Consider the following 24,918-nt stretch of genomic DNA (forward strand, 5'->3'; position numbering starts at 1 on the left):
AGGAATTGGATATATGAAATTATTAAAGCAAAGTCAGCAATCTCTTTTTTTAGTGAACTTTTCTAATTTAATGAATTCTTGAGATCAGTTAAATATGTCAATCCCAAAAAAGATTTTAACAAATATTAATCAATGTTCATTCGGAGATTGTTCCATTGGATATTTTTACATTTCTATTAAAAATTTAACAATATTTAAAAAAATAGCACCTAAGTGATATTTATATGGATAGCAAAAACAAAATTTCAAAAATTTGTTTTTGTTTTATATACAAAATTTTCAAATTATGAATGGCAAATCAATGCCTGAATTTTGGTGCGTTTGTTCTGTTCAGAATTTGTTATTTACAAAACAAAATAAAATTTTTTAAATTTTGGTGACGTGATTTACAAAATTAGGGACTAAGTGCTCTGAAATCAGTTTTGTTTTCAGTTTCAAATAGGCTTAATTTAGACAAAATTAAATATTTTTACTATTTGTTTAAAAATTATAGCGAGAGAGAAAAAAAGTAAATGAACACTTTCCCAGTAAAATCTTAGTAAGTAAATAAATGTATAATTTTTGTAACGTTTATATTTTTAAAATATTGCGAACAACATAGCAATAATCTCTAAATTACTTATCGTATTTTTCTGCAAACTTTAATGTTAATTTAGTTCAAACTTGATTCATATCTTCATAAATATAATTCCATTATACTGAGTAACAAACGAGTACAATATAATAAATATGAATACATTTTGAGATACTGGATTTGTTATTTATCAACTAAAATAGAGGATATAGCTACTTTCCTTCATATAAACGTACATATTTATTTTCAGTCGGTTTTGAAATCTGAACAATACTAAAAATGATTGAAGACATACATTGACAATATACTTATTTTGGATATAATTGGAATTTAAAATTACACATGAATTACACATTCATTCAATTACACATGGGCTACACATCCAAGCTAAAATTACACACAATATGTGTAATTACACATGAAGTGGCAACACAGATTCACATACTACTTGTATGTGAGAAGAGAGAGAAGTTGTTGTTGAAGAAAAATTGAGAGGCTTCCCTTCTTGTTATTCTTTGGTTAGAATAATGTTGTAAGCATTTTGTGTAGAAAAAAGCTTTATTTTATAAACATTTATGTATTTATTATTTACATTATTAGCATACAATCTAACGTTATTTAACAATCTAACGTCGACTTTTATCGATTATTCGACTTTTTTCGACTTTTATCGACTATTTTCGACTATTCGACTTTTGAGATAACATAATCGATTGTTCGACTTTTTTCCGACCAAAAAGTCGATTTCGACTTTTTTCAGGAAATAGTCGATTGTTCGAACAATCGACTTATAGAACCCTAATACATATGTATGTATGTATGTATGCATGTAAATAAAGAAAGAATTAAAAGTAATAAATTAAAATTAAATACTAAAAACATTGCCACTTTATTTCGTTTTTGAGCTTACGGATTTGGCCAATTCCAAACCTTTACAGATCTGTATATAATTATGAAAATCTATACAAGATTACTCTAAATTTGTTTGTATTAATATTTTAGCTCTAATCAGGTCCAATGAGAATCGGGTTTTTTTTAGTATAGATATTGTTTAAAATAGGAAAAACTCTTTCACATAAACATACAACTTTTCTAAAATTCTCGAATTCATTCCTTTCACCTTTGGTAAACAAAATAGGACCATATCATTTGACAAATCTCTTGACATTTGTTTATAAGCTTCACGAAGGCAGCAGTAGTAATCGAAGTAATCGATACATACATATATAGTTCATCGTTATCTATTTTTTCAGATATTTCAAGCTTTTGTAAATCTTCCCAAGAAAATAGGACATTTTATAAATTTAAAAATGCTATTTTTTAAAAAAGAGGAGTCATCACTAAAGTCGTTTTTAAAAAGTTTTGTGTTCATCAGGCGAAATATTTTTTCAAAATGCTGTTAACTTTAGTGCCAAATAATGTGTTACGTATTCTACATTTAAGGCTACTCATAAGTACGGTCATTATATCGTGCAATTCTAAAACTATACAATAGTCATTCTCAAGACCTGTAAATTCCTGCATTATGTTTTGCATCTGACAGATAATCAGAAATTCCATATGACAAGTGTTCCCATAAAACTATTTGTCATTTATTTTGTTTCTTTCTTCAAATAATACATACACTTTTTACATAAGTTATTACTGTGTATTAATTAGAGTAAGTAAATTTTCATTTATGGATATTATTGTAGAAAATTTCTATTTAGCTGGACAAATTAAATTTTAGCTTGAAACTAGCCAGACATCAAAAAAGCTGGACAATCCAGCCAAGTCCTGGCAACCCTAATTCTGTTGTTGTTAACTGTGGCTATAAAAACACTAATGTCTTTCATTATGTTTCAATTGGTATATATTTATTTTCGATTCGATTTCTGAAAAATTAAAATTTTGAGTTGTGTCACTTTTGAACTGGGTGTGCGATATATCCGTATTTATTTGTGTATGAGATCTTGTCTTTATACACGCAGAGAAAAAATATGGTTGGACATGGTTACGACAACAATACTATGTTCTCTGTAACAATATATTGCTGTCGTAAACATATAATTATTGTTTTAATTTAATTTCAACAATATTATAGTTACTGTAAACGTTTATATTTTCATCGCAATTATAAATATGAATATGGTTTTCGAACAACTAAATAATGATAATTAGGTAAACATATTATTTTTATGTACAACCATTAAATGTTAAGTTTATATACGCGTAGTCATAATATGTTTAAGATGCAAACAAAATATGTTTACAGCAACTATATAATGATAAATAGGTAAACATATTATATTATGTAGTCATAATATGTTTAAGATGCAAACAAAATATGTTTACTTTTAATAGTCTTTTTTCCAACCATTTGTGAGTGCTGGTGTTTGTCTAAGCTGTGTTGTTTTTACAAGTACACTTCGAGTGTATGTAATTCCCATTCGCTCTATAGTTTTATTTGTATATTATCTTTAACTTTCCTAGAGCGAATAACAATAAATTTGATTTTATCAATAATATTTTAATTGTGAATTTAGTACTTTAAAACTAAATGCTATTAAAATTTTGTATTTCCAAAAATAAATATTTATAATAATATGATTATTTTGGATCATAATATGATTGTTTTGGGTCATAATATGATTTAATTGGGTCATAAATATGATGACTCTGGGTCATATTATGATTGTTTTTTATCATAATATGACTATTTCAAAACATATTACGATTGATTTTTATCATAATTTGATTATTTCAGAACATATTATGATATTTTATGATACTAATAATGATCATAATATGTTTTGGACTACAAGCAAAAATCTGATCATAATATGTTGCTCTTAGTTTATGGTTACCACAACCATGTTTTTTCTCTGCGTGTATATTCTAATGGTACTTTTTTGAATTTTCTATAACAATGGACTTAGAAACACGAAATTAAACATATATGGTCCTAAGTGAGTGAAAAGTCTAGGGGGAGAATTTTTGGTACTTTTTGTAATTTCTTCACCAATGAACATAGAAACATGAAATAAAGGTTATATGGACCCGAGTGGGTGGGCAACTACCATAACCCGTCAAGTTTGAATTTTAGATTTGTATATCATTTCCTACATTATCAACTAATTTTGTTTGTATAATACTTAATATTTAATAAATTATCACAAAACCGAAACCGATCGGTTTTTAATTTTTTAAAACCGAAACCGCGGTTTTGAAATTCTTAGATTTTTTGAAAACTCTAGGTCCATTATTATAGGAAATTCAAAAAAGTACCATTAGAATATATAAAAAGTACCAAAAATCCCCCACTTGTGGTTTCCCACTCACTCGGGTCCATATAAGCTTAATTTCATGGCTTTAGGTTCATTGGTGAAGAAATTACAAAAAGAACCATTCGAATAAAGAAAAAGAACCAAAAAGTCGCACCCTAGAACTCTAACTCACTTAGGACCATGTGTGCTTAATTTCATGTTTTTAAGTCCATTGCTATAGAAAATTAAAAAAAGTACCATTATAATAAACAATCAATTTTCAATCAATTAGGACCATATACGCTTAATTTCATATTTCTAGGTCCATTATATTATAGAAAATTCAAAAAGTACCATTAGAATATAGAAAAAGTACCAAAAAGCACCCACTTGTAGTTTCCCACTCACTCGGTTCCATGTAAGCTTTATTTCATGTTTCTAGGATCATTGGTGAAGAAATTACAAAAAGTTCCAATCGAATAAAGAAAACGTACCACAAAGTCGCCCCCTAGAATTCTCACTACCATATATGCTTAATTTCATGTTTCTAAGTTCATTGTTATAGAACATTCAAAAAAGTACCATTAGAATAAACAAAAAGTCTCCCCCTAGAATTCTCACTCACTTAGGACCATATATGCTTCACTTCATATTTCTATGTCCATTATTACAGAAAATTCAAAAAGTACCATTAGAATATAGAAAAAGTACCAAAAAGCAGTCACTTGTAGATTCCCACTCACTCCGGTCCATATAAGCTTAATTTCATGTTTTTAGGTTCATTGGTGAAGAAATTACCAAAAGTACCATTAGAATAAAGAAAAAGTACCAAAAAGTCTCCCCCTAGAATTCTCACTCACTTAGGACTATATATGCTTAATTTCATGTTTCTAAGTTCATTGTTATAGAAAATTCAAAAAAATACCATTAGAATAAACAAAAAGTACCAAAAAGTCTCCCACAGAATTCTCAATCACCTAGGACCATATATGCTTAATTTCATGTTTCTAAGTCCATAGTTATAGAAAATTCAAAAAAGTACCATTAGAATATAGAAAAAGTACCAAAAAACCCACACTTGTGGTTTCCCACTCACTCGGTTTATATATAAGCTTTATTTCATGTTTCTAGGTTCATTGGTGAAGAAATTACAAAAAGTACCATTCCAATAAAGAAAAAAGTACCAAAAAGTCTCCCCCTAGAATTCTCACTCACTTAGGACCTTATATGTTTAATTTCATGTTTCTAAGTCCATTGTTATAGAAATTTCAAAAAAGTACCATTAGAAGAACAAAAAAGTACCTATAGTTCAGTTCACACATTTTGGTACCTAAATATTATCCCCTATTCCTAACACTAACTTCACTTAGATACATATCAGCTAACTTTAATGTCGATAAGTGAAATAATTTGAAATATTAAAAAAAGTACCATTAGGAGAAAAGTACCAATTACCCTTTTCTTCATTGAAACAATCAGGTTCGAACTTTAAAAATATTCCATTTTGCCAAAATTGTTTATGCTACAGGCATTTCTCAAAATATTAAAATCTGTGTTAATGTGCCCAAGAATAAATATGTTTTAAAAAAAGTACCAAACTGTTTACCCAGATTTGGCCCAATATACACCTTGGTACTCGAGTTCCAAATAACACCCTGTTAGTTAATTTTTGTATGAATCCAGGAACCAACGTTAAACAAATTATCAAAATTGGCTTAATAATTTCAAATATAAATATTTTGGTACCTTTTTTATCCCCATTGAGGTGGTACAATTTTATTCAAATAAATTTCTGTAACGTGGTGGGAGCTCATAATAAAATATTCGTATGTCTATGTCAAATTATAGAAAAACATATTTTATGAAAAAGTACCAAAAATAAACACAATTTTTATCCCTTAAGGTTTCGAATTTCCAAAAAGTACCAAACTTATATTTTTTGATAAGTAAAGAATACGATTTAAAATTTGATTCTATGTTTATTGGTTTAAAAGATACATAGGGTGCCAAAAAAGTACCAAAATACAGTTTTTACCCGTTTTCTCCCCTAAAAGTTTCGAATTTCGAAAAAGTACGAAACACCTGTCAGTTTATTTTTCGAATGGAGTAACATGCAATTTTAAGTTTTTTTGTATCTTTTTAGTTATCTTTATTAGTTTTTAAGATATAAGGTTACCGAATTTACCCGTTTTTACCCCCTAAACGTTCGAATTTCCAAAAATCCCTTCTTATCGGATCGTTTTGGGGAGGGAGGAACCCACAGTTAAAATTTCATGATTCTAGCTTCAGTCGTTTGGGCTGTGCGATGATGAATCAGTCAGTCAGTCAGTGAGTCAGTAACGTTACTCTTTTATATGTATACTAGGATCGCCTGGTGGTCAAAATTCGACCACTAACCTATCGTTTTTAAAGCAAATTTAGAACTCTTTTTAACACTTTTATGGAAAGAATTTTTTAAAAAAAAATTATATTGTGCACATCTAGAGAAAATAACCTTTTAACCATATAAGTTTTATCAATATTGGTGGACAATAACATACTTAAAAGTGTACCACAAAAAAACGTGTGGCCTATTTATATATAAGATATAGATTGATCCTTATGAAATTCTAAGTCGATTGAGCCATGTCCGTCTGTCCGTCTGTGTAAAATGCGCTCACGTCCAAAATACGCAAACAAACTTAGTAGAGTTGCAAGAAAAGTGTTTATTATTGTCCTAAGCAGTTTGGTATTGAAAATCGGCGAAATCGGTACAGTGGAACCAAAGTAATGAATGAAAATGTGGGACAACCAAAAAAAAAATTGATAATTTTCGCATATTTTTGGACATTTTTTGTAAATATATTGCAGCTAATATCATAAAATTTTGCACTCGTTACTTTTATGATAAAAGGAGTAACTCTGGTGAAAATTATAAGAATCGGTCCATGATTTCTCCTAGCCCCCATACAAATTTCTTCCCGAAATATGGTTCTATGTGTCTATAAATGCCTACAGAATAGGAATATCCACATAAAATTCAGCAAAAATAAGTTTCGTGGTAAAAAAAATTATATTACAAAATTTTTCGTGGATCGGCCTATATTTTACCATAGCCCCCATATGAAGTACACTTCTCTTAAATAAGCATAAATGTCTTATAAATATCGCTATCAAGTTGAAATTCGACATGAATAATCCCCATATATACCAAAATCGCTGTACCTAATTATATGAAGTTCTGCCGATAATTGGTTATAGCTCCCATATAAGGACCACTTCCGAAAAACACAATAACCTACATAAATATCTAAAAAATATCAATATCAAAACACAATTTCACACACATCCGTAGTTTATATTTAGAAATCATCCCAGCAAAAACTTCGCTTACAAAGCTACAATTGCTACCTAAGTAATGTCTTTTTTAATAACTTACTTTTTAAGTATACTGTTTTTGTTTTTTAGACTTTACTATAAAATAAACAAAACAAAAAAACTGTTACTTTTTTTCAATTTGTCCATTTTTTTATTGCATGTTTATTTTTAGAAAAACAGAAAAGAATATTGCATTACTGTGTGAAAATCATTATTTGACGCACAATAAAATAACTAAGCAGTGGTGTAGTGAGTACAACAACAGACTAGCAAACGGATGGTTGATGGTTCGACTCTTGGCTGCGACTTATTTTTTTTTTATTTTTTGTGTGCAAATACAAAATTCTATAAATAACTCTACCAACAAAACAACTTATTTGAAATAAGTTATTTCCGGCCAAAATATAAAGGATTACTTTTGGGACATCGCGAACAAAAATAATGACTTCTTTCAGTAGAAAAATAAATAGTCGAACCGTCAAATTCCCCTTATTTTTCGGCTTATTTGTAAGAAAAGTTTTTGCTGGGATACTACTGGATTTTGTGAATATCGGTCCATATTTGACCATAGCTCCCATATAAGGTCTACTTCCAAAAATCAGTTAAGTACTCATAAATCTCTTATAAATACATTTATCATGCTAAAATTCGACAAAAATTATACTCATATATATAGATATCACTGTACCAAATTTTATGGAGATTGGCCGATAATTGGTCATAGCTCCCCTATAAGGCCCATTTCCGAAAAAAGATATTAACCTTAAAAAGTATTAAAAACATATCGATATCAAAATGAAATTACACACAGATCCAGTAATTTGAATCCAGTAATCATACTTCTGGATTTTGTGAATATCGGTCCATATTTAACCATAGCTCCCATATAAGGTTCACTCCCGAAAATCACTAATATCCTCATAAATTTCTTACAAATATAGTTATCAGGTTGAAATTCAAAACAAATTTATTCAATATATACAAAAATCGATGTACCCAATTTTATGATAATAGGCCCATAATTGGTCATAACCTCCATATAATAACTACTTCAGGAAAACACATTATCCTGCACAAATATCCATAAAAATCTACACTCAACCAACATTTTACACCGATCAGTAATTTGTATCCAAGAATAGTACTACAAGATTTTTTAAATATTGGTCCATAATTCGGCATCGCTCCCACATAAGGTCCACTCTTGTTAATAGCGTTGTTTATATGAAATTCTACAAAAATAGCCCTTAAATACTTAGGACCACAATAGGTCATAGCATCCATATGTTAAACCAAAATAGTACACAAATCAGTAATTTCTATTCAAAAATCATAATACTGAATTTTGTGAATATTGGTCCATAATTGGCCACAGCTCTCATATAAATACATAAAAATCACGTAAAAATATTTTATGACAATCGAATCATAATAGGTTATAACTCCCGCATAAGTTCCACAACCAAATATTTTGAAATTTGTCTAAATATATTTGTATACCCTTTTTTTATACTCTGTTTCTTCACTTGAGGTTAAAAGGGAAAAATGTTGATCCAAACGTATTAACTAATTATTAAGTATATAAGGCCCCGATTATCGTTTACAACACCTAAGTGTTGTGATGTTTCAAGAAAATTTGTAACGCGCAACATTTTTTAAATTAAAAGTGAAATAATAGATATAAACACCGAATTATTTTTTGATGATGACGATGATAGTAGGACCAATACACATATGGCACGTTTACGGAAGAGGATTCGGGATAGTTCCAACCCCTTGGAGCTACCAAATGCTGAATACGTATAATTTGTCTGAAATCATTAGCTATATTAACACAGTTTTATAAAATTTTTCCGAATAAATAAAGATGGTTTTTTATATTTGCTGCCAAAATTAAGCGACTTTTTAAAACCGTCAACACGGTGTTCGGCCATTCCACCGATTCTTAAATTGTGTTGTGCGCTGAGATTTTTCGCAGATGGAAGCTACCAATGAAGCAGCGGTAACGACTTTAATATTGGAGTTTCGCAACCAACAGTCTGCATGATTTTGAAGGATATAATAGAATTCTTTGAAAGAAAAATTTGCAAAAAATGGATAAGCGCCCGGATGACTGAAGAAGAAAAAAATTCCAACAAAATGTTTTTCTCAAAAACGCGATTTCCAGGTGTAATTGGCTGTATAGATGGTACACACGTACGAATTGTAGCGCCTGCAAAGGAATTGCAACATTTGTATTTGAACAGGAAGGGATATTACAGCCTGAATGTCATGATTGTGAGGAAGATTGTCATTCTTCAACTCAAGTAAATTATTAATGTGTGAATATTTCTTTATTATATTAGGTGTGCGACTTCGAAATGAAAATACGCTAGGTAGATGCGCGATACCCCGGCTCAAATCATGACTCCTTCGTGTGGAATATGAGTGACTTAAAGCAATATTTACAACAAAATATAGAGAAGTACATGGATTTTAGGTAGGAAATTTTATTTTCGTATTTCTTTTTCTTTAAATTCACAAATTTTTAGGTGATGCTGGGTATCCGTTGGAACCATTTTTAATAACTCCATTTCGAAGTGCTGCTGAGGGATCACAAGAAAGCCGTTTTAATACAGTCCATGCAAAAGCAAGAAACGTAGTTGAAAGAACAATTGGAGTTCTTAAGAGCAGATTCCGTTGTTTACTCTCTGCAAGAGGTTTGCACTACACTCCCGAAAAAGCGACTCAAATTACAAATGTTTGTTGCGCATTGCACAATTTAAGCAAACATTTTAAAACTGAATTTATTGAAGAATTGCCTTTTCCATTAGACCCAGAAGTAGAAGGCGGAGAACCTACAGTAACAAACATTGAAGAGTCTGCACAACAAATTAGAAATAATTTAATGCATGCTATTTTAAATGAATAAAAATTTTGTTAACATATTTATTGTTTTAATTCACTTGACCTTAAAAATAATATAAAAAAAACAAATTTAAAAACTTATTCATATGTAAAAAAAATAAAAAGTAAAAAAATAAAAAGTTAAAAAAATTAAAAAAATTAAAAGTAAAAAGAATATAAAGTAAAAATAAATAATAAGTAAACTAAAACAAAAGCTATTTATCACAGTCCTGAATTCTTTTATTTGTTAATTGAAGTTTGGCTACTATCAATTTCATTTGTAGGCCAGCCTTCTTTTTTTTTAATTCATAAATTTTTTTATTTATTTGGTAATTTTTATATGAATTACCTTTTCAAAGTCTCTAAGATCTTCTCTTGATTTTTTGATTGCATTTTTAATATTTGCAAACGTTCGTCCCTCGACTTTTTCTTTCTGCGATTTTTTGGCAATTGTGGTTCGGCAGATTCAGCAGTCTGTGAAGGCTCCTCAGGTGTCAATGTTATTTCCGCCACATCGGAATCTTCTTGACTATGCATACCCATTGCAGAACCATTTGGATTAACTTGGGTTTGCATTGAGATGAGTTCCACAGTGCTCTGTTCTAATGAGCTCAAACTTATGTCTGTGGACGGACCACCACCAGTAGCTTGACAATTTTTTTTATTTGCTGCCAATTTTCTTTTCAAATTTGCCTTATAGTGAGTCCATACCTATTATAAAATACAAATTAATTTTAAGTAATATAATACAAATTAGATAGTACATATACTACTAAGAGCTAGTTTCTTACTTGTCAGTTAAACTTAGCTTAACACGCTGTTATATTAATCCTGCAACATATTTTGCCGGAATTTAACCAATGATTGTGTTTCTCACTAGTGGATTAATTTTGTTTACATTGCCATACTTTTCAGTCAAATCACATGTTTATTCTTCAAATTTTTTCATATAAATATGGCAATACTATACATTTTATAAGAAAAAGCAACCGCGTTACATAACTTTTTTTGTAAATTTTAACTTTCTAAAAGAAAAAGCGACATAAAAGTATATAAAATGTATATTAAAAATTATATTGATGTTAATAAAGCAAATAAAAACAAAGAGCTGCTGTGCTGAATTGTTTATTTTATTTTCCATCTGTTTGTGCTTTGGCATTTTATACTTAGGTTTAACTCACCAATGATGCTCAGTTAAACCTAGATTATATAGCATATAAACAATAAGTGAGAAACACAATTTTTAGTTTAATTTAGGTTTAAGCGAAGAATGTAGATTATCTCTATCCCAGAAACTAGCTCTAACTCTTTGCCATTCTTTGGTGTTTTTAATCGGCGGTCCCAAGCTATTTAATTGCTCCGTAAAAGTATCCCATGTGGCCTTAAGTTGCATTTTGCTAAATCCAAATGGTAACTTGCCTCGCCCAATACCTGGATGAATTTGCATCAGCTCAACCATCTTCTCCATTTGTTTTTTATTTGTAATTTTACTAAGAAATATTTATAATTTAGTATTTTTTACAAATTTGTCTCCATTTTCGTTTTTCAACTTGTAACGTTCAAAAACAACACCAAACAAGCAGTTGTAAGTTTTTGACAGTGCTGACAATTTTGAAATGCCTAGGCAAAAAAAATGGCACGTGTTTAAAAATTTTGCATGTCGAAGGTACCTTATTTTGAGCCCCCATAGCGCCGCCCCTGGGGCATTTGTAGGGCCCATTTTAATAATTTAAACTCGAATACTCCTTGGCTACGCCCGCGTCAAATTTTATCCTGATCAGATCAGCAGTTTAGAAATGCCAGATTTATTTCAAAAAAATTTTGATTCTGCCCAACTGTACATTGGGTGTGTTTACTGATATGTTGTTATGCACTTATCAAGAACAGCAACTGATAGCATCAATTGCAGAAATGTCAATTGTGCTATAGCACAACCACAGAAGTGTGTATTTTTGCTAGAAAAGTTTGCCAGCACAACAAAATAAAATGAATGGAGTGCAATATTATCACGACAAAAAAACTGTATGTGCTACTAAAGCACGAACATATATTTTGGTGGATGTGCAATGAATTGTGTTTGCTACTAAAAATTGCAGACTAGCATTGCAATTTTAATAGTAATACGAACGAACAGTATGAATATTTATATTAGTTGATTGTGATGAAATGAGATAATTTCATATTTATTGCATAGTCAAATGTAAGCAATATGTTGCTAGAGCTGAATATCGAAACCCTGCTGACAACATATAAATACACATGTTGTAAACCATAATCGATGTTACAAAACACAAACAACTCCAAATACATTTTAAAAAATACAACACTAAAATAACAACTGTTGTAAACGGTAATAGGGGCCTAAATTGTTAAATTTCATTTCATGAGGTCCAGACTTAAACTCGACTACACTTCCCCTTTGCGCATGTGAAATTTCATTAAAATCGGACTAAGGGTTTAGAAGTTACAGATTTATTTCCCTCTTTTTTTTCTCATACCACTGTGCGCCACTTTGACACTCATATATTGTAGATCGTTTAACCCAGTTCCAACAAACTGTTTACGGTTACCTATGTAAGAAAATAATAATTTACACGAAGATTTAGAAAAATTAAATTTAGACGACAAATTCTCAATTAAAAGACAATAATTAACTGTGTCAAACGTTCTAATAGGAATTTCAGTTATAAATTGCTGAATTAGATACAATTTTTTGTACATTTGAAATAAAATATCTTCTGCGTAAACTAGTCTTTCTAACAATTGTTATATTATTTCAGCTTTTATACCATCATATTTAGGTGGAGGGTATTTAAGATTCGGCACGGCCGAATATAGTACTCTTGTTTTTATTCCCTTCACCATGAGTGGCAAGGGTATATATAAGTTTGTCATTACGTTTGTAATTTCTACATTTTTCATTTGCGACCCCACAAAGTATATATATTCTGAATCGTTATAGATAGCGGAGTCGATATAGCCATGTCCGTCTGTGTGTTGAAATCAACTTTCTGAAGCCCCCAAATAACTTATATACACGAATGATACATCAATATCTCCGAAATTCTTCCGGCTCGGTTGCTATTTAAAATTGTAATGGCCTGATTTGTCTTTTAATATTATTCATATGGTTGTACATTGTATGTAAACAATGTAAAATATATTTACTTATCAGAATAATAAATAATGGTTTGTGTCTTGGCTTATAGTACGGCAACATTGTAAAGTACTTAAGTAAAATTATAACGTAATCGTTTTCTATGATACCCAGTTTTGTTAGTGATGTATATTTAACTTCACCACTATAAAGCCTTTATGTACTTTAAGCGCAATAAATCGTTCTTTTTACAATTTGCTTTTCAACCATTAAGACGTACATTAACTCAAAATAATTAAACATACATACAAATAATTTATAGTGAAGAATAAAAGTTTTGACAAATTTAAAACAGATATTAAATTTACTGCCGTGATTTATCTAAACTTTAGTGAAACTGAAATAAATTCCAAGGTAAAATTTAGAGTGACTTTTCTTTGATAAATTCTTGTAAGTAAAATAATTTTTTTTTACATAGGATTTAATAACCTAATCTGAAGGATCACGTGTTTTTAAAAAAAAAGTCAGGTTATCTTTACCTTAATCTTGCATTGCCTAAAATTGCTTTACCCAAAACGAATGAAGATTTCGGGGCCCTAAAATTGCATGGTTTAATCTGCACCTATTTTCATGAGGAAGATTTTACTTCAAAATTTACCAACTAAATTGTGTGCACCTAGTTTTCATCACCAGTGTAGCAAAAATAACCATGCATGATAATAATTTTGGTGCGTTTTCAATTTAAAAGCTAGTGACGTCACAACTCGATTGAGAAAGAATTCTTTAAAATCAACTGTAACTATAAATGAAATCTTCACCAAAAACCAGAAATCTGTATGTATGCACGTCTACATAATTGCGTCTTCAAAATAAAAGTAACCTGAAAAAACTTATCTTGCAAGCAATCAAGAATTCCATCAAGCGCTACCTTGTATATTCATCTATACACATTTTTTCTTGCTTAAACTCCAATCAAATATCCTCTTTTTCATTTAAAAAAAATACTATAGTTTGCAATTTTTTAACTAAAATCCTTAAACACTTTCCAAAAATTAAAATCATATAAAAATATTGGATATAAATATTTGTATATGATTTAATTCATCACATTCAAAACATTCCGTAAATCTATTAAATAGACCAAATTCCTTTTATTTTCATTAAATTTGAGTAAACTTATTTGAATAATATAAAACTTTTTTTTTTGTTTCCTTGAAACATCCATAACCTAAAATAAAATTCATAGCTTACATTCAAAATATTTTTCAGTTGCAAACTACCCAGCAAAAACTTTACTTACAAATAAGTCGAAAAATAAGAGGAATTTGACGATTCGACTGCTTACTTTTCTACTGTAAGAAGTCATTATTTTTGTTCGCGATGTCCCAAAAGTAATCCTTTATATTTTTGCCGGAAATAAGTTGTTTTGTTAGTAGAGTTATTTATAGAATTTTGTATTTGCAAACAAAAAATAAAAAAAAAAAATAAGTCGCAGCCAAGAGTCGAACCATCAACCATCCGTTTGCTAGTCTGTTGTTGTACTCACTACACCACTGCTTAGTTATTTTATTGTGCGTCAAATAATGGTTTTCACACAGTAATGCAATATTCTTTTCTGTTTTTCTAAAAATAAACAAGCAATAAAAAAATGGGTAAATTGAAAAAAAGTAACAGTTTTTTTGTTTTGTTTGTTTATTTTATAGTAAAGTTTAAAAAACAAAAACAGTATACTTAAAAACTAAGTTATTAAAAAAGACATTACTTAAGTAGCAATTGTAGTTTTGTAAGCGAAGTATTTGCTGGGTATCTCATTACTTTATAATTACTTATCCTAAATTGTATGTAAAACCTAATTCCTAAACCCAAATGTAAATATTTTTATGGTACGTATATTTAAATAGTTGTGTAAAATTTATTATTAATTAGTTTACGTATACAAATCTAGAAATATGCAACAAAATAATTTTTCCCAGCCCCAATAATTTGATTAACTAGAATGCAGATGTTCGGAGAGGCCTCTACGTCATCAAACCTCCAGTATTAAAAAGAACAAAAACCATAAGTTTGAAACAACAATCAATTAACATGTTGGTGAGTGAATATATTGTTACGTTTTAACCTTTTCAAAACGCTGGTTTATTTCCTATAAATAAACCGGATACTTTTGATTGCAAATAAAAGCCGTTTAGTAGTTTGAAAATTGTAACAACTCTTTATTTATTCAAAATGTACAACAACAACAGAATTAAATAGCCACTCAATGTGTTTTTATACACGTTTATAAATTCTCAGAATTACAGACACAATTTATAATGTACACGAATTTACTTGAAAAAAAAACACAACACACTTTAAGGCACTTAGATGATGTTTCCTCGAAAAGCGTCTCTGATCAACTCACTCACGACTGCAACCTCTGCCACTATTTATAACACTGCATTACCATCTAGAAAGCTCTTTAACTGTCAAAGTTCGAATATTCTAGATCATACGCCATCTGTGGTGTACTTTCTACAATGTTCTTTAACTGAATATTCGAATTCGAATACAGCGTTGCCAACTTACGATCAAATCAACTGAAAGCTTTTATTTAACAATGCCCACAGATATGTTACAGTCTGCCATTACAGCACTGTTATTTGAAAGCATTATGCTACTTTTAAATCAGCCCTTAAAATCGTTATATTTGAATTCAAGTACAATTTCGTAACAATATATTATTTTATTGTTTGCATATTTCTCTTATTTAGATCAAAACAGAAGTAACAACCCAGCGGTAAAAATACACATTACGTAAGCGCTTATCTAAGCAATATTTCGTAGAAATCATTGGTGATTATTTCGCTTATTTTCCCACTTAGATTTAACATAAAAGTGTCATAGGCTGTATAATCGGTGTGCTCTCGCTTAGAGTGTAAGCCACAATATCAGTAGGTGTCACTACTATTTAATTTACATTAAAAGCGGAGTTCTAAGCGAACTTGATGATACGCCTATAAAGACTTGCAAATTAGAATGTAATAAATGTAGATTACAATCCTATTTGCATTTGCAAGTTAAGGAATAGTACCATGCATACTGATTTCGTAATTGAAAGAATACTTTTGTATATTTTCATATATAAATTTCTGGAGAAATTGTATATTTTCATTTAATTTATTTATACTGTTACGTTTTAACCTTTTCAAAACGCTGGTTTATTTCCTTTAAATAAACCGGATACTTTTGATTGCAAATAAAAGCCGTTTAGTAGTTTGAAAATTGTAACAACTCTTTATTTCATTAAAATGTACAACAACAACAGAATTAAATAGCCACTCAATGTTTTTTATACAGGTTTATAAATTCTCAGAATTACAGACACAATTTATAATGTACACGAATTTACTTAAAAAACACAACACACTTTAAGGCACTCAGATGATGTTTATTCGAAAAGCGTCTCTGATAAACTCCCTAACGACTGCAACCTCTGCCACTATTTATAACACTGCATTACCATCTAGAAAGCTCTTTAACTGTCAAAGTTCGAATATTCTAGATCATACGCCATCTGTGGTGTACTTTCTACAATGTTCTTTAACTGATTATTCGAACTCGAATACAGCGTTGCCAACTTACAATCAAATCAACTGAAAGCTTTTATTTAACAATGCCCACAGATATGTTACAGTTTTACAGCACTGTTACTTGAAAGCATTATGCTACTTTTAAATCAGCCGTTCAAATCGTTATATTTGAATTCAAGTACAATTTCGTAACACTGCCCCCCGCTTAAGCCTGTTCGTCCCGAATAGGCATAGATTCACTTCTCCCATATGCAGCTAGTCGTTCTAGATGTACGACCTTCATTTTAGATCTCAGGCTCTTTTCTTTCTGTATTCTGTACACCACGTCGTTTAATTTCATAATCACCTTGTATGGTCCATCTCAATGGGTTTGTAGTTTGGGAGACAGTCCTTTCTTGCGTTGTGGGTTATACACCAGTACAAGTTGGCCTTCATTAAATCCCTCAGAATTCGCTGCTCGATCGTATCTGGCTTTCATTTTGTCGCTGGTCATTTTTATTCGTCTGCGTACGAATTCGTGAAGTTCGTTAAGGTCATCTTGCTCTTGGGAAGTGTTTTTATTATTTAATGAGGGCTTAATACCGAATTCTAAATCACCAGGCAACTTGAGTTCTGTTCCGAAGACAATTTTTGCAGGTGTTCGAGAGGTTGAGTCATGAACAGCTGACCTGTATGCCAATAGACATTTTGGTAAGTGTTCATCCCAGTCCTTCTGGCGTGCACTGACCACTTTTCTTAAATATTCCTCCAGGGTGCGATTGAATCTTTCGACCATGCCATCAGATTGAGGATGCAGTGGCGTTGTTCTGGTTTTTCTTATTCCGTATAAGTCGCACATTTCCTTGAATACGGCGGATTCAAAATTTCTACCCTGATCCGAGTGCAACTCCAGTGGAACACCATAGCGACACACCCAGTTGTTCACAAATACGCTTATAACCGTTTTAGCTTCCTGATTGGGTATTGCATATACCTCTGGCCATTAGCTGAAATAATCCATAACCACTAGAACGTAACTGTTTCCAGCATCACTGACAGGGAAAGGGCCTGCTACATCCATCGCAATCCGCTCGAATGGCGCACCTGAGTTATACTGCTGAAGTTGTCCACGACTTCTTCTTACTGGGCCCTTCGCTGCTATGCATTGTGAACAATTGGCTACCCAATCGGCTACTGCTTGCTGACAACCCACCCAATAAAAACGTTGTTTTAGCTTCTCTAAGGTTTTTGTCACACCAAGATGACCACCACTGGTACCGTCATGAAACTCTTTCATTACTTCGTTTATTTTAGAGGATGGTACAACAATTAGATTTGTCACTGTTTTACCGTCAGCACTTTCCCATATGCGGTATAAGCAGCCATTTAACAATTGTAGACTATTCCATAGGGCCCAATATGATTTCATCAGAGGACTTTCGGCCGATATTTCATTGCGGGCTGGCCTTCTGCCTTCTTCTTTTGCCGATATTATTTTTGACAGTATGGGGTCATTTCTCTGCGATACAGACCAATCTACACTGGACTCTATATGCATTAGTCGAACGTCAATGACACATTCCTTTCTCTCGGCTTTTGCGCAATGCTTGCATTCCACGTTGCAAGGCCGTCTTGAGAGCGCGTACGCATTGCCGTGTTTCAAACCCTTCCGGTGCTCGATGCTAAAGACATAGCTCTGAAGCCGCTCAATCCAACGAGCCAGTTGCCCTTCAGGTTGTTTAAATTGCAACAACCACCTGAGGGCAGAATGATCGGTTCTCAGTTGGAAGTGCTGACCATACAAATACTTGTGGAAATGCTTCACACACTCTAATACTGCCAAGAGTTCACGTCGCGTTACGCAGTAATTTCTCTCAGGCTTGCAAAGTATTCGGCTGTAGTAGCCTATGACCTTTTCCGTCCCGTTGATCACCTGCGAAAGCACACCGCCTATTCCGTATCCACTCGCATCGCTGTCTATCACAAACTTCGCCCCTGGGATGGGATATGCCAAAATTGGTGCTGTACACAACAATTCCTTTAACTGAAGGAATGCCTGTTCTTGAGATTCACTCCACAGGAACGCTCGCGACTTCTGCGTTAGCTCATGTAGGCTTGCGGCAACACTGGCAAAATTCGGTACAAATCGTCGGTAGTACGTGCAAAGGCCTAGAAAACTGCGCAATTCGTGAAGATTTCTCGGACGAGGCCAGTCCTTTACAGCTCGTATTTTATCCTCATCTGTTGATATGCCGTCTGCTGTTACGCGATGCCCTAAATACTTAACTTCTTTCTGGAACAATGCACATTTCTTTACGCTAAGTTTTAGTCCAGCCGCTGCTATCCGTTTAAGGACTTCTTCAAGGTTTTTCAAGTGTTCATCGAAAGACTTCCCCATGACAATTATGTCATCGAGGTACACCAAGCATGTCTTCCAGTGAAGTCCTTTCAACACATGTTCCATTAAACGCTCGAATGTGGCTGGAGCATTGCAGAGTCCAAAGGGCATCACATTAAACTGCCATAATCCATCACTGGCACTAAACGCAGTTTTCTCTTTGTCTTTTTCTGCAACCTCTACCTGCCAATAACCACTTTGCAAGTCCAATGTGGAGAACCATTTTGTTCCAGCTAATGTGTCCAGGGTGTCGTCAATTCTTGGTAGCGGGTAGTTGTTTTTTTAGTAACGTCGTTCAGCTTTCTATAATCGACGCAAAACCTAGTGCTGCCGTCTTTCTTTTTAACTAACACAACAGGCGAGCTCCAAGGACTTGAAGATGGTTCGATTACTCCATCCCGCTCCATTTCGTTAACCAACTCCTTCACCTCACTTCGTTTTGCTAGAGGAATACTTCTGGGCGCCTGCTTTATGGGCCTCACTTCGCCAGTATTTATTTGATGCTTTACAATTGCCGTTCTACCTTGGCTTTGACTTTTTAAGGCGAAGACCGAGGTATGTTTCTTCAGAAGCTGTTTGGCCTTATTTCTATCGGGCGGCGCTAATCCTCCTACCCATTTCCCCACATATTCCGCTAGTAGCTCGTGTTCCTTGGTGGATTTATTGGCATGTTCCGGGTTTTTCTCGCAATTGATTACTGCCTCTGCTGAAGTGCATCGACCTATTTCGGAATTTGGCTTAACGACTTTTTCAGAGCTGGACAGGTTAAGCACTCTTACAGGAACTATTTTGTTGTTGCAGGGTTTAACGAGGGCTTTTGCTGTTATAAGATCACTTTTTATTTCTGCTGGTTCTACCACCCACAAACTGTTGTCCTCACAATCTCCCTCCATACAGGCCCATACTAAAGTTTCTGACTGTGGTGGTAGTCTCTGATGCTCGACGGTAACTAGCTTTCTTACTTGAGTCCTATTTTCATATCCGACGTCAAGGGGTATTTCCACATTTCGCCAAATCATAACCTTTTGTCCCATATCCAAAGTAATGCCATGACTAATCATGAAATCAGCACCAATGATTGCCTCGTCCACAATATCGGCAACAATAAATACATGATTGACGCTAACATTGGCAATGGTTACTTTCACATTTACTTTACCATAGACAGTGTCTGGCTCCCCAGTAGCTGTGCGCAGACTTACCCCATGTAAGGGTTCAATTGTGTTTTTGACTAAATCGGGCTTGACGATAGACTGTGATGCCCCAGTGTATATAGTAAAAACGTGCTTCTGACCGTTTATGTACCCACAAGCAGTAAGGTTGCTATTTTTCTGCTGAATTACGGATATGGATATTTTCAGCTATAACCTCGATATTCCGTACCTTACATATTTGCGGCTTAGACATTAATTTTGCTGTTTCTTGTGCCAACGCGAATGAAACGGTTTCCGCAAATGTTGACTTCCGTGTGGCATAAACCGCATGTTTTACATCAGGGTCACGAAGCCCATTCACAAATGCCTCAATCTTGAAATGGTCCAATAACGGATGGTTTTCGTCTGGATATGTAAGCTGCATCAAACGTTCGATTTCTGCCGCAAAGTCTTGTAGCGTCTCATTAGGTTTTTGTACTCTACCACGCAATTCCATTCGGTATATTTCTTTCATGTGTTCTCCACCATACTTACGTTGTAGAGCATCCATTATGTCATCATAGCTATTTCTGTTACTTACTGGTACGCTTTCAAGAACTATTGCTGCGTTCCCTTTCAAGGCCAAAATCAATTCTATAGCTCTTTCTTCATTACTCCATACATTTCTCTTGGCAACTGTATCAAACTGGAACTTGAAAACATTAAATGGTGTGCTGTCATCAAAACTAGGAGCCTTTATTCTACTCGATGTTTCTGAAATAATTCGCACCGGTCCGTCTTGGCATTGAAGATTATTAATTTTCATTTCCAGATCGAGAAATTTATTATCAACATCTTGGGATTGTTTTTCTAGGCCGCTCTCTAATTCGGACAACTTTTTGTCAATGACATCCACTCTGCTGTTAATAACCTCAGACATTTCCTGAATTTTTTCATCTGTAGCTCTAGAGGATTCTTGAAGTTTCGCTTCCATTTCAGCTAAGTGTTTGATAGTTTCTTTGACTTCAGCTTTAACCTCAGCACGAAGTTTCTCGTTGTCGGCAAGAAGTTTCTCATTGTTGACTCTAGATGTTTCTTGAACTTCTCTAGAATTTTCCTGAACTTCAGCTTTAACTTCTGCAAGCTGTTTCGAATTTTCGTTCAATTTCGCTTCCAGGTTCTTGTTGGCTGTTTCCATTTTCTCCATCATAGCCGCGAACATTGTGCTTAAATCCATGCTGCTTGTTGTTGAACGTGTAGAAACTTCCATTTCTTCCTTATACTCGAATTCGTAAGCACCGATGTCAATATCACGCCGTTTGAATTCGTCTATAAGCCTCTTTTGCAATTCTGCCTTGTTACCTGCTGTTTGTAGCTCCAACTTACTCAATTCCTTCTTGAGTTGTTCAACTTTCAGTTCCTCAAACTTCATGCTTATTAATTTGCAATCCCACTTCTGACACCAATTGTTACGTTTTAACCTTTTCAAAACGCTGGTTTATTTCCTTTAAATAAACCGGATACTTTTGATTGCAAATAAAAGCCGTTTAGTAGTTTGAAAATTGTAACAACTCTTTATTTCATTAAAATGTACAACAACAACAGAATTAAATAGCTTGTTTTTTATACAGGTTTATAAATTCTCAGAATTACAGACACAATTTATAATGTACACGAATTTACTTGAAAAAAAAACACAACACACTTTAAGGCACTCGGATGATGTTTATTCGAAAAGCGTCTCTGATAAACTCCCTAACGACTGCAACGTCTGCCACTATTTATAACACTGCATTACCATCTAGAAAGCTCTTTAACTGTCAAAGTTCGAATATTCTAGATCATACGCCATCTGTGGTGTACTTTCTACAATGTTCTTTAACTGATTATTCGAACTCGAATACAGCGTTGCCAACTTACAATCAAATCAACTGAAAGCTTTTATTTAACAATGCCCACAGATATGTTACAGTTTTACAGCATTGTTACTTGAAAGCCTTATGCTACTTTTAAATCAGCCGTTCAAATCGTTATATTTGAATTCAAGTACAATTTCGTAACAATACTTTTTACGGCACTAAAATCAACACCTTCACTTACAACATAAATATAAATTTTATAGATTTTGTTTTTCATGTATAAACAAGAAAGAAACGGTACTTTATTTATTTTTAGTGAAAAATAATAAACAAAAAAAAATTAAATAGCGGCTGACTATCCGCTTAAATCGTAATCGAAGTTATAATTAGTGCATGATGTGTCGGATTATGCACAGATTATACTCTAAGTACTTAGATTGATCGCTTAGAATATCATCCTGACGTTATCGATTATTATCTAGGTACTTTGTTTCATTTACCGCTGGGAACATTATCAATATTTTTCTTTTTCACATTATGTTCAATTAAAAGAGATCCGTTAAAATTCTCTTACAAAGAAGTTAAAATTGATTTTGGTATAAATATAAAACATTTGTTTTTGCTTCTGTTAATAATTTTAAGAGTTATCTTAAGATACTTTAGATTTCTAAGGGAAGTAATCTCATATTTCAAAACTTAAAATTTCATTAGAATTAAATTTTGTATATATTTAAAACAATTTTGTTTATTTAAACTATTGAAAAGATTGATTTTATTATTTTTGTTGAAACTATAATAGTTCTTAAAGATTTTTATTTCTAAAAATGATAATAATTCTTCTGAATCAAGATTAAATTTCAATTACAAAAATGCATTACTCCTATTATTACCTATTTTCTTGAATAAATGTTTATATCTGAAATGAATATGTAAACTCCAATTATTTTCTTACGGATGTGAAGTGAAGTGAGTTACGGTAAAGCATGTGTGGGTTTTAGTATATATTCGCCGCTAAAACATAAGGTAGGGAGGGTAACGAGGCGCTGGCCCCAATAACATCATGGGTGCCCTAATAAATTACATATAGTCGATGTCAATTTCAGTACCACCCATAGTATTTTTAATTTTATTGATTATCGCCTCTTATTTCCACAGTTTAAACTCTTGTTTTTTATTTGAATTTTCACCTTTTTTTATTTGTCCTGAAGACGTTTTTTTATTTTCACAGCTTATTTAATCTTAAATTATTTTCCTTAGAATCTAAATGCAAAACTTAAATTAAAGTTTAGTAGCTTTGTTCTGATTGGTCAATGGCGAGTTAACGAATTTCGATAAGTTTTTATTTAGAAGTTCTTTGCTCATTGGTCAATCAGATCATTGCCACCTGCTACAACTAATGGTAGTGTTGATAAGGGAATTAAATGTTAGGGATAAATAATGTTAGTGTTGGTAGAATAATTAAGTAATTAGGAAAACTTAATGGTTACAGCTTCGGCCGACCTGACTACTCAATCGACCTCGATTGCATCCTGATAATTAATGTTATAATATCTTTAATATTATAATAATACCTAAATATTGCGTAGGGGTTTAAAAAGTCAGTCAGCTGCACCTTCTATTAACCATTTTCTTAGTCTAGAAGCTTCTATAACACCATCATACGGCAGTTGTGTGAGTTGACAATTCTCAATATCTCTTACAACGTAACGATCATGGGGCAACACTTTATGAATAACGTACGGGCCGCGGTATTTTGGAATAAATTTCTTATTAGTACCAACTTCAGTATTAACATTCCGGATAACAACAAAATCACCTTTCTTAAATACCCTTGCTGGTTTGCTACGCTGCTGAAAAAGTTGCTGTGCATAATCTTGTGATTTTTCTATAGCATCTAAAGCAGACAACCGAATCTCATTCAAATTGCATTCCGTGTTTGTATCTAGTTTTTCCTCAAGATATTCCGTAAGTTTATCAACTTCCTCGCCTCTTTGATAAACACCAAACAGTAGTTTACTAGGGGCTATTTTCGTTGTTGAATGTATAGTATTGTTTAAACCGTATTCGACTTTACCTAGCATAGCAGACCAGTTTGCATGACTAATAGGTTCTGTTATTTTACCTAACATGGCTTTTATTATCCTATTAACGCGCTCTACCTGTCCATTAGCCTGCGGAGAGGCTGTAGCCACTTTTACATGCGATATATTATTCTTCAATAAATAAGCGCTAAAATCTATGGAAGTAAAGCTGGTCCCACGGTCCGATACAATACGTCTTGGTCTACTATAGTAACTGAAATACTTGTCCAAACATGCTATAACTTCCCTTGTACTGGTGGAGATCACCGGATAAAGACGAACATACTTCTTAAAGGCGTCAATTATAACAAGAACGTGCTTTCGCTTCGAATTAATAGATGGCAACGGACCAAAGTGATCTATGTGAATAGTGTCAAAAGGAGTTGGTTTCTTGGGAATGCTATGTAAATTATGTTCGTTAATGCGCGCTGGAGCAGAAAACATAATACATCGAATACAATTTTTTATAAATTTATCTACCTTTAGCTGCATTTTTGGGAACCAGTAGTTTCTTTTTATTTGATTGCAAGTTTTTTCCACTCCTAAATGACATATTTTTTCATGTATAAGTCTAATTACATTAAGTTCCATCTCAGAAGGTACAAATAACAGCAGAGACTCATCTATTCCTACTCTAAAAACTAATCCATCTTTTAACTCAAAATTGTTTATCTTCTCATTCTCCAATCTCCGTCTTAGTAGCTTAATTTTCTCATCACGGTTTTGAGCAACTTGAACAT

At 32.5% G+C, this 24,918-nt stretch overlaps 1 pseudogene; it reads left to right on the forward strand.

The window, feature by feature from the left end:
• Positions 1 to 9,042: 9,042 nt before the first annotated feature.
• Positions 9,043 to 10,087, forward strand: LOC135949339 (putative nuclease HARBI1; annotated as a pseudogene).
• Positions 10,088 to 24,918: the final 14,831 nt, after the last annotated feature.

Source organism: Calliphora vicina, chromosome 1 (genome assembly GCF_958450345.1).
Source record: "Calliphora vicina chromosome 1, idCalVici1.1, whole genome shotgun sequence".
Classification (NCBI taxonomy): Eukaryota; Metazoa; Arthropoda; class Insecta; order Diptera; family Calliphoridae; genus Calliphora; species Calliphora vicina.